This window comes from Muntiacus reevesi, chromosome 2 (assembly GCF_963930625.1).
Source record: "Muntiacus reevesi chromosome 2, mMunRee1.1, whole genome shotgun sequence".
In the NCBI taxonomy this organism is placed as follows: domain Eukaryota; kingdom Metazoa; phylum Chordata; class Mammalia; order Artiodactyla; family Cervidae; genus Muntiacus; species Muntiacus reevesi.
In genome coordinates this window covers 259,224,052-259,234,137 of record NC_089250.1, presented here as the reverse complement: position 1 = coordinate 259,234,137, position 10,086 = coordinate 259,224,052, and the positions used below count along the sequence as shown (strand labels likewise).

General features: G+C 41.2%; 1 protein-coding gene across 8 annotated transcripts in view; it reads left to right on the top strand.

The window, feature by feature from the left end:
* The first annotated feature begins 4,235 nt into the window (after positions 1-4,235).
* The window catches only part of ZNF793 (zinc finger protein 793), a 30,634-nt gene continuing 24,783 nt past the window's right edge, over positions 4,236-10,086 (top strand). For 2 of the 8 annotated variants that reach the window (XM_065925941.1, XM_065925934.1), the window contains exons 1-2: positions 4,298-4,740; positions 5,698-5,838. The gene's annotated coding sequence lies outside the window, so the exon portion shown is untranslated. Of the gene's footprint in view, positions 4,741-4,965; positions 5,839-10,086 lie in introns of those variants that run through there. The other 6 variants (XM_065925938.1, XM_065925940.1, XM_065925937.1 and 3 more) reach the window with 6 other exon arrangements.

The following is a 10,086-nucleotide window of genomic DNA, read 5'->3' as shown; positions in this document are numbered from 1 at the left end:
TTTAATTTGCCAAACTACAAATCCTTGGAGACTCTTTTCTCTAATGCCTCTGTCTACAGAGGGCACTATCATAAGCCATAAGTGCTGTGATGGTCTCACCAGGGCCTCATCTTTCCACAAAGTAGGGTAAAGTTCTGTCAGTTCTTTCACATCTCTCTTTTTTCCCTACTAACATGATCTCTCAATACCCTGAACACTCTTTGGCTTCAAAAAACTAAGGTACAATTTACATATAATAAATGCACAAATCGTAAGTGTTTACTTTGATGAGTCTTGATAATTATACAGACTCTTGAAACTGCCACCCAAAACAAGATATAGAACATTTTCATCACCCCAAGAAATTCTCTTCAGAGTCAAAAGTTACTAGAGTCAACTGCTTTCTGATTTATAACCCAGTAGATTTGTTTTGCCTGTTCTTGAGCCTCACATAAATTGAATCCTACAGTGTATACTCTTTTTTAAACACTCTTTTTACTAATTTTCATGTGTCTTCCTTTCCCCCACCAGGCTGCAACATCTTGAGTATCCTTTATTTTATTGGAGACCTCAGTCCTCTCTTTGTTCCCTAATTCAGTGTCTTAGATATGTTGAAGCAAAATTTAACAGTAACAGAAAATTTTAACAATAATGGTAATGATCTTTGTTGCTGTTTAGTCGCTAAGCCATATCTGACTCTTCTGTGACCCCATGGAGGTAGCCTACAAGACTCTGCTGTCTATGGGATTTCCCAGGCAAGAATACTGGAATGAGTTGCCATTTCCTTCTTCAGGGGATTTTCTCTACCCAGGGATTGAACCCAGGTCTCCTGCATTGCAGGTAGACGCTTTAACCTCTGAGCCACCAGGGAAACCCACTAATAAACGCCCAAATGTGCTATTTTAAGGAATGTAAGAATTGATTTATTGGCTTATATCAGTTATGTGATGAGTAGTCAAAACCTGCATCTCCTGCATTGGCAGGTAGATTCTTTACCACTGAGTCATCTGGGAAGCCTGTGATGATTCCTTACCTTTGTATAAAACAGACATACCTGGCTCTGAGTCCTTTTTTACTTATTAACTGAGAGATTATGGATTGGCCACCTCATCTCTATACTGCATTTTCTTTAGGACGGTGATGATAACACTGTTCTCATAGTGTATGTGGACATCCTGAAGTTTGTGGTGGGTGGTTTAGTCACTAACTAGTGTTTGACTGTTTGCAATGCCATGGACTGTAGCCTGCCAGGCTCCTCTGTCCATTGGATTTCCCAGGCAAGAATGCTGGAGTGTGTTTCCATTTCCTTCTCCAGGGGATCTTAAATATTTCTAGCTCTCCCCATTCCAAGCTTATGCTAAGACTGTATTTCTGTTTCTATGGTAAGGTTGTACTTCATGTGGTTGGGTGTGACTACTCAATGAGTAGTGAGAGGAAATGACTTGTGTCATTTCTGAGGCAGAGCATTTAATTCCAAGCATAAGACACTCCAAGACTCTCTTTCCTTTTGCCTTTATGACTGCTGCTAGAATGAGGGTAGCCCTTGAAGTGAGAAGGCCAATGAGAGGCCAGGCATGTCACAGGCACTCTCTAAATGGTCATTTTTGTTAATTACTATAATTATTTCAAAAGTGTCACATAAACCCACTTGTATTAATTCAAATGAAGCAAGACTCTTAAACTCTTTGCTAAATTTTAAATATCTAGCAGAACCTTTAATTTCTCTATTATGCAAGTGAAGAGGAAATGGCTAAAAATCCCCTCTGACTTGATAGAACAATCACAAGTTTAGGAGCTTGTTTAAGAAATCCAGAGACATCACTTAGAGCATTTTTACCAAAAGTATCCAAATTAACTACTGCTGAATAACAAATTACTCCCAAACTCAGTGACTAAAAACAAACATTTATGACAGTCAAGAATATGGGTGTCAAAGCTGGGTGTTTCTGAGTCCCTCATGTAATAGCAGTCTGTTTATTGATGGGGGCTGCAGTCATCTCAAGGCTTAAATAAGGTACAGTATTTGTTTCCAAGGTGACCCACTTGATACAAGATGACATCAGTTCCTCCCTGACTGTTAGCAGGATATCTCAGCTCCTTGCTACATGGGTCTGCTCATAGTCTGTCTCAGTGTCCTCAATGACATGGCAATTAACTTCTCTGAGAGTAAGTTATTTGAGAGAAAGAGCATAAACACCTCCAAGTCAGAAGCTGGGGTGTCATTTACAGCTTACTGTCACTTCTACTGTATAATATCAACCTCACAGATCTGCCTTGGTACAACATGGAAGGGGGCTACACAGGGTGTGAATACCAGGAGATAGGAATTGTTGGGAGTCATTTTCATTTTATTTTTACTTGATTTTAAATTATTTTTTGTTTGCTGGGTCTTCATTGCTGCATGCAGGCTATCTCTAGTTGCAGCAAGCAAAAGCTACTGTCTAGTTGTGGTTCGTAGGCTTCTCATATGTTCTTACAGAGCATGAACTTCAGTAGTTGTGGCATGAGGGCTTAGTTGCCCCAAAGCATGTGGAATCTTCCTGGATCAGGGACAGACTGGTGTTCCCTGCTAATGTAGGCAGACTCCTAATCTCTGGACCACCAGGGACGTCCAGGAGTCATTTTAGAAGTCAGATGTTACACCACTTGTTTTGACCACCAAATAGAATTATGGGTTTATTTTTTAAAAAGCTGTTTTCATAGGACAAAGCAATCATTTTAAGAGATGTTCCAAAACAATTCCTGTAATGTGCAGAGCACCGCTTTGGCTGGTATTAAAAACAGGACTCTGGTGAATGCTGTCTGTACCATGCCCATATGCTGAAGTCTGGCTTCTTCCTGAACACACCTACAGACTCTGCCTGAGACCTGCTCATAAGGCAAACTGAAAGTGCTACAGCTTTAAGGCCCTTACAGTAGCCCTCAACAAAGAGGAACCAGAGATGACATATAACTATCTCAGCTTCATCAACCCTTGACTGAGCCCCCATTGCTCAGGGATACTCTACTCATGGATGCACTCTGCGTGGGTTTTCATCCCTCCTCGGCCTCACCCATCCCCTACCTGTCAAATAAACAAACTGCTTGCACTCACACCCTTGTGTCTTCCGGAGCATGAAAATAGAGGAAACCCTCACTCAAATAGAGTAGGGAGGCCTGAAGGGGGAGATCTCAGGCAGTACCACCCCATGTCAATTACAGGAAGAAATGTCAATTACAGACCCCAACAGAGGAATCAAAAGGAAATAGTTCTCACTCACAGGCCTCAACAAGAAGAGATGTGCATTGTACCTCCTACAAAAAATCGACTACCCCAGCAACTCAGCCAATGAGAAACTGTCATCACTCTGAACTTTCACTTTCTTCCAAGGGACTTTCCTTCAAAACCACCGCCCCCCGCCCACCACCCCCCTCCTCCAAATACCTTCCTTTTTCTTTACAAAATTGTTTCTTTCCCTCGTTTGTTGGACTTGCCTAAGAGTTTTGCTGTAGCTTGCTTGTCTGGAATTGCAGTTCCAGAATAAACTGCTGCAATTCCAGAATAAACCCATTTTCTGGTTAAAAAAATAACTGGGTGTTTTATTTTTAGTGTGAATAGAGTAAAGCCACAACCCATTTTCTGGTAAAAAATAACTGGGTGTTTTATTTTTAATGTGAATAGAGTAAAGCCACCTATGATAAAGACCCGGCGCTTCACGTATTCTTTCAATAACCCGCCAAGAACCTCCTACTTGCCCTTTCTTGCTGCTCCGCCCCCTTAGTAAAGACTCCTCTTCCTCCCGGGGCCTCAGGCTCCCCAAGAGAAACGCTTCTCTCTTTCGCTGTTCATCAACATACAAAGCTGGCCCAGACAAAGTTGTACCTCGCTTTACGGACGTTCCTCCTGGGAGATGGCCGCACACTTATACACTTAAGTTGTATAACACGTACGCGGCCATCTTACCCCACTGCCTGCCCTACTGGAGACAACGAAATCTTAATTTCCAGGTCAGGGAGCCGCTATATTGACCTCAGGAGGCTTGGGCTTCTGAGATGCTAAAAGCAGCAGCAGTGACATCTGTGTTTAGGGGCCCAGGAACACTTGCTTCTTCCCGCCCTAAAATAGCTTCATCGCCTAACAAAGGGCCTAGTTATCCGCTGTACGGTACAGATTCAAACATGGCCGCCCCCTGCAAGACGTTGGTTAGTGGGCGCGGCCATAATACCTGCCGTTAACATTCAGAAACCCAGAATCCTGTTCTCTGGAAAGATGCCAGATGGCGGCAGCCAGCCTCAAAGATGCTATTGAGTCTGCGCACGGCCACTCGATTTGGGAAGAGCTCATACCGTGGAGAGGAAGCGTGGTACCGCAGACTATTTCAGGTTATGGGCGTGGATGCGGGGATAATGGGAAAGATCAATGTGAGAAATAGTCAAAATTCAAGACGTGTGTAGGATGGCAATCGGACGACTACGGTGGCCCGACTGGGTCAGTCATGGATACCCGTAAGGGTCAGAGACTGCGGGGACTGAAGGGTTAAGTGATTGGGCGTCTGAGCCTCTTGGGAGAGAGAGTCTGTGGTGGCGGGTTTATGGGAATCAGTGTTAGTGTCTGTGAAGAAGATGGGTTGGGAGCATGTGGGAATCAATAAACTAGGGTTCTTGACTGACAGTGCGTGGAAGTCAGTTTATAGTGATCTTCAAGTGTCTTGAGAACAAGTGAGTGTCTTCGAAGACGCTGATTTGATCGGCGTTAGGACTCAGTGATCAGCAACCTGAGGGGTCAGTGACTGGAGGTTCTAAGTTCTGTTTGGGTACCTGAAGCTGGTGATTGTGGAAACTTCGAGGTTCATTCTCACTGAGGGTGGTCAGTGAGGATCGATGTTTGGAGAAACGTTTTAGGCAATCCGTGATGGAGTCTCCCTTTAGATCATCGCTGGAGAGGAATGTGAAGATATCAGTGACCCGACTTGTGTAGATCAGAGTATGGGGAATAGCGGGATCAGTGGAGGAGGGGGTTAATGATTTGGGACTGTCAGTAATTCTGGGGGGAGGTGGGACAGTGAGAGTCAGTGATTGGTTCCCAGTCATTGGGATATCATTGGAGATCAGTGTGGGTTTGCCATTAGGGATTTGCTTAATTCACTGTTCCGCAATCAGAGTGGATCAGTGAGTTTGGTAGTCACTGACTAGTGGTCTTTGACAGTCATATTTGGACATTCTGGGGTATCTGTGACCACAAGGGCCACTGAGAATTGTATATTGGCGACACCGGCTATGTCTGTGATTTAAGAGGCTTACTGCCGGTTGATGCTGGGGCTTGCAAAATGCAGGAGTTGGGGGTGGGAGAGACTGCACCTCTGCACAGTGACATTCACCAACTGATTAGCAGCCAGTTCCATTAAGTTGTGAGGGCTAAAGCCCACCTCAAAGCTATTTTTGAAACCTCCCTCTCCAAGAATTCCCTGGCCTTTCAGTGGTCTGAACTCCCCAAGATCATTGCTGAGGTCCCAGTTTCAATCCCTGGTTGGGGAACTAAGATCCTGCAAGCCAATCAGAGCAGCCAAACAAACAAACAAGCAAAAAAGAAAAACAAATATAAACTTCCTTCTCCCTTTTTTGTTCCCTACATTAATGAAAGTACTGTAGAAGGATCTAAAGTAATATGTTATTTAAGATGTGGCTTCTGTTGCTCTTGCCAAGGATTTAATGCATATTTCTCCTAATATTTCTTTTAAGGTTCTTTCTAGAAAATCTAATGAGATGTTCATCTGTGACAGCATCTTGAGAGTGAGCCTGCTTCTAAAAATCTATTCTGACTCCATGGCAGCTAGGATGGATGTAACTTTGCCTGTGGTTAGAAAACAAAGAGTTTACTGAGTAAGTACTTAAGTCTAATGTGAAAGATTTTGTGGAAGGAGCAAACCTTGAGAACATTTGGAAATTATTTTAATCTGGGATTAACTTAAAAATAATGTTCTTACCACACACACACAAAAAAAAAGAAAGAAAGGAAAAGAAAGGTAATTATGTGAGGTAATTATGGAGATGTTAACTAATCCTACTGTGGTAATCATTTTACAGTGTATACATGTATTAGATAAGGGCATTGTACACCTTAAACTTACACAATATTATCTGCCAATTATATCTTTATGAAGCTGGGGAAAATATGAATTATGGAGGGAAAAGAAACTGGACCTGGAAGTTACTGTGTGCTAAGAATTTTTTTGCCTTGTTCTGTGTTTTTTTTTTATTTTAGGCACGGCATGTTTGACTTCCATGAATCAGTGCCTTATAAAATCCTGGTAGAACAATTCAGTAAACATAAAACTACAATAACAACCAACCACAAAGACAAAAGTTAAAGCTACTTGTAGAAACTGTTCTTCACTGAGCTTAAAATCAAGCTAATGGTGAATAAGATGGACTGAGACAAAATCACAGATGTAATGGAAATAAGATTTTAACCATTAGCTTGATAAAAGGGTGAAATACTGAAACAGTGTTTTTATAAATTTACAATCAATCCTTCTGTAGTCTTTAGACAAAACATGAGTATATCATCAAAGGAAGTTGAGAGGTAAGGCAGGTAACATCTTTCAGAAGTCATCAGTGTCAAGCTTTCATTTTTACAGCAGATAGCCCCTGCTTTTTACATGCACAGAATCCAAAGCAGGTAGTTTCTGTGATTCAGCATGCATGTGTATGGGTAAGGAGTGGGGCATTTTCTTTTTCTTGTTGCTCTTTTCCTTCACCTATACTATCCTTAGTGCCAGGTTTGGGAGCAAATACATTTTTAAGTCTTTAACATAATTTTTTAAATTGAGATATAAGATACATATAATAATATACATTCAGCTCAATAAACTATCACAAAGGGAACACTTCTGGGTAATGTGCTCAGATCAGAAAACAGAACGTTATAACACCCTGAAGGCTCTGTGATATCCGCTCCCCGTTACTACCCTACCATAGGGAACCATTTTCCCAGTTTTTACATCACAGATTAATTTTGTCTGTCTTTGAACTCTAATTAAAAGGAATATTCATACTTGATGGGGTGGCAATAAATGACTCTTAGGTGAAAAAATTTTTTAAGTTTGAATCCAGATTGTTTCATTTTATTTAGGCAATGAACATTTTTTCCATATCATTTCCAGGTGTAACACACAGACAGTCAAGTATTCTTATGTTAAAGCTGCAGTTCAGTGAATTTTTTACATTTCAGAGAACTGTGTAAACACAACCTAGATCAAGATAGGCATCACTTCAGGAACTTCCCTTGTGGTCCAGTGGTTAAGACTCCATGCTTCCACTGTAGAGGGCCTGGGTTCAATCCCTGGTTGGGGAATTAAGACACCTGCATGCCCCAAAACACAGCCAAAAAAAAAAAAAAAATCTAGGAAGATATCCATCATTTCTAGCACCCTGAAGCCTTCCTTATCAGTCAATACCCACTGCCACCCTGGGTCTAACTCAATGGATTAGTCTTACCTGTTTTTGAACTTGAATTAAATGGAATCATAGAAATTATTTGAAGCCAAAAACATTCATACAATGTGGAAGTTTTGTCTTGAAATTCTGAAACCAGACACACACCAGGACAAAATTTTATTCTATTGCCCTTCTTGGTCATTTGAGATTGCTTGTTTTATGTTACTTCCTTTGGGATCCAAATACATGAACATTTAAGTGGATCCTCTGGTTTGGAGTAGATTTGGAGTCAGAATCCTGTTAATGAAGTTAACAAGTTAAGGCTGATTCTTCTTGGTAGGTAATTTGGAGGGGGACCTATGAGCCCCTGGTCAAAATCTCTTAGCCTTTGGGGACTAACCATTGGCTGCAGTGACCTGAATAAGGCTAAGAGCTTCCAGGGAATTCCCTGGTGGTTCAGCGGTTAGGACTTGGCACTTTTACTGCTGTGGCCTGGGTTGGATCCGTGGTTGAGTAACTAAGGTCCCACAGGCCATGGGGCATGGTCAAAAAAAAAAGAACCTCCTTGAGATTGCCTGCCTGCCATTTGATAGGAAGTTGTTGACATGATGGCCCTTTACCCCTAATGTAAATTTCCTGAGTACAAGAACATTTTATTCTATGACCACAATATAATTATCAAGAGCAGGAAAGTTAACATTGAAGCAGTATTATTATTGTTATTATTATAGTAGTGTGAAGTGAAGAAAAAAAAAGCACATTAAAACTGTGAATTGAGTTTTATTCATTCTTACCTATAAGCACTGAAGCTAAGCACTATAGTCCAGGAGGCAGCCTCTCAGATAGCTCTGAGGAGTTGCTCTGAAGAGGCAGAGGAGAAGCCAGTATGTGTGTGTGTGTGTGTGTGTGTGTGTGTGTGTGTGTGTGTGTATGATTTGGGGGGGGGACTGGGAAATACATGTAGTCAAGCATGTAAAGATGGCTGCTAATCACAAAGAAAAGACATCTCATAATTTTAGTGCTTTTCTGTGTTTAGAAGATGGAACAATCTGGGGTCCTTGAAATTCTTCTTAGGTATGCATCTTAACTATCTAGGTGCCCTTCATCCGAAGCACAGAGTGCCTCCTGTTTTTTCCCTCAGGGCATATTGTTGGTAGGCACTGGCAGTGGCTAGTGACTTAATACTTGTAGAGCTGAAATTGTGAACAACATTCTTTGTTTATAGCAGTCTTATCCACAGACGTTATTTAGATTTCTTTAAGTATCCCCATAGTGTCCTTTATAGCATTTTTTTTTGTGGTCCAGGAATATAATCCAGGAATACATGTTGCATTTAGTTGTCATATCTCTTTAGACTCCTTTAATTTGGAATATTTTCTCAATCATTTTTGGCCTCTTTTGGCCTTGATGTTTTGAGGAGTACAAGCCAGTTATTTTTATAAGATGCCCATCAATTGAATTTTTCTGATTTTCCTCATGTCTAGAGTCTTGTACATTCATGATTGCTACTGGAGCAATGTTGTGTTCTCAGTGTCCCGTATCAGGAGATGCCTGATATTGGTTTGTCATATTGGTGGTAATGTTCACCTTGATCATTTGGTTAAGGTTATATGCACCAGGGTTGTCCACTATAAAGTTATGTTTAGTAAATATCTTATGGGGGCATTTTTTGATACCATGTAAATAACTTCAAACTTTCATTCACTAGTGTTAGTATTTTTTTTTAGTATTTATTTATTTGGCTGTACCAGGTTCAGTGCAGCATGAAGGATCTTTGATCTTCCTTTTTGCACACAGGATCTTTCAGTTTTTAGGTCCATGATCAGGGATTGAACCTGGGCCCCCTGCTTTGGGAATGAGGAGCCATAGCCACTGGACCACAAGGAAAGTCCCTCATTCACTAGTGATGACTCTTGCCTGAATCAGTTACCACTGTTATGGTTGCCAAATGATGATTTTTCTAGTTGCTTCTACATTGATTAATTCCTTCCTTCTAAATTGATTAGTCAGAACTTTCCCTTATCCCCCATGTATTTATTGGTATAAATAAAATAGTGTGTCCTAGCTATATATAAAACATAAGCTATGGGACTTCCCGGGTGGTCCAGTGGTTAAGAATCCATCTTGCATTGCAGGAGATGCAAGTTTGATCCCTAGTCGGGAAACTAAGATCCCACATGCCTTGGGGCAACTAAGCCCAGGTACCACAGCTTAGAGAGATCCCACATGCCACAACTAAGACCTGATGCAGCCAAACAAATAGATAAATATTTAAAAACAAAAACAAAAAAAGAGAAGCTACACATTGGAAACTTACAATCTGTTTAAAATGTTGTTAGATCATGAGCCAGAGCTCAGACCTTCTAAATCTCAAAGAAAACATCTTGAGAGATTGACCAGTTTACAGAGAAAGAGTTGTCAGATCATGTGACGAATGACCACATAGACAGGAAACCTCTAGGGTCCCACTTTGGTCAGATAGATTTCTTTTTTTTTTTTAAATTTTATTTATTTATTTATTTATTTATTTTCAGTGGGTTTTGTCATACATTGATATGAATCAGCCATAGAGTTACACGAATTCCCCATCCCGGTCTCCCCTCCCACCTCCCTCTCCACCCGATTCCTCTGGATCTTCCCAGCCCAACAGGCCCGAGCACTTGACTCATGCCTCCCACCTGGGCTGGTGGT